This window comes from Mandrillus leucophaeus, unplaced genomic scaffold (genome assembly GCF_000951045.1).
Source record: "Mandrillus leucophaeus isolate KB7577 unplaced genomic scaffold, Mleu.le_1.0 Scaffold1467, whole genome shotgun sequence".
Classification (NCBI taxonomy): domain Eukaryota; kingdom Metazoa; phylum Chordata; class Mammalia; order Primates; family Cercopithecidae; genus Mandrillus; species Mandrillus leucophaeus.
In genome coordinates this window covers 101,964-103,342 of record NW_012101440.1, presented here as the reverse complement: position 1 = coordinate 103,342, position 1,379 = coordinate 101,964, and the positions used below count along the sequence as shown (strand labels likewise).

The 1,379-nt window shown below is 43.4% G+C and overlaps 1 pseudogene; it reads right to left on the bottom strand.

Annotated features, from left to right (window-relative positions):
• Window positions 1-226: 226 nt before the first annotated feature.
• On the bottom strand, window positions 227-788 carry LOC105535477 (annotated as a pseudogene).
• Window positions 789-1,379: the final 591 nt, after the last annotated feature.

Sequence of the window (1,379 nt, the reverse complement as noted above, 5' to 3'; positions counted from 1 at the left end):
GGGGGACTCAGTCGGGGTCTTGGACAGGCACTTAGTTATAACAAAAATGTTTCATAAATGGTATCTGATATATTCAGGACTAGTGCAGAATAAAAACAGGTTGCTTAGAAATAATTATTCATAGATCCAAAGTCAACAAAAGTCTTTTTCTTCTCATGTAAAAATATATTTTTTTTTTCCAGAGTGAGGGAGAACAACTTAAAATAAACCAGAAAACACCTTCATATTAATCATTTTTCTCATATATTTCAAATTTGAACTTAATGCCTTTCTCCTCCTGGACATCAGAGAGAACACCTGGGTATTCTGGCAGAAGTTTATATTTCTCCAAATCAACTTCTGGAAAAAACGTGTCACTTTCAAAGTCCCACATGATCCTTGTCACAAATAGTTTAAGATGGCCTGGGTGATTCATGGCTTCCTTATAAACAGAACTGCCACCAACTATCCAAATTATCTCTACTTTATTTGCTAATTCTGGTTGTTCAGTAAGTTTTAAGATATCATCCAGACTTCTGGCAAGAGAATGAGCTCCTTGTGGAGTTCCCTTGAGTTCTCTGCTGAGAACTAAATTAATTCTATCCTTTAAAGATCGATTCTTCTCAGGAATGGAGAACCAGATCTTCCTACACGTAACACCAGATTCTGTTTACCTTCTACTGAAGAGTCGGTGTCATTCTCTGGAAATACCTGAATTCATTCCTGAGCGGCGGCCAGGGAAGGTCCCGGTTCTTGCCAATGCCCATGTTCTGGGACACAGCGACGATGCAGTTTAGCAAACGAACCATGACAGCAGCGGTGAGCACCTCGGAGCCCGCTCGCTACACCAGAACGCGCGGCCAAGATTGGCTGGAAGGTTTTTACTTTGAACCTGAAGGATGAGCAATGACATCCCTCTCTCCACCTCAAAGCTCGTCCTGAGCAGTCACCTCCTGGGAGCAGGAGCAGCCCAGCATCGCCACCTGGTGGTGCATGCGCTTCTTTTTGCAGATCACTCACAGCCCTGAGGTCCTCCTCTCCTTTCCATGCACCTGGGATTTCTTCACTGGACACCAGCCTGAGTCAAGTTTCTTGTAAAGCAAAAGAAGCGCACAGGGCTTGCTCATGGAGTCCCTCCACAAAGTGGCCGTGGTGGCTGCGATGGACACTGCATGGGCACAGCAATTGAGTCGCCACTCACCAAGGCTGACCTGGCAGCTGCCACTGCTGAGGGCCCAGCCAACCAAAAGCAGCTGTTTTTTTTGGACGGAGAAATAAAACAGGGAATGGTAATTAAGAATAAAATAACATTATGATAGATAAATATGCCACTAAAGATATAGTAGCAGTTTAAATAATTTTGAGACTATGAACAAGATTATGTCAATGGAGAGAACTTA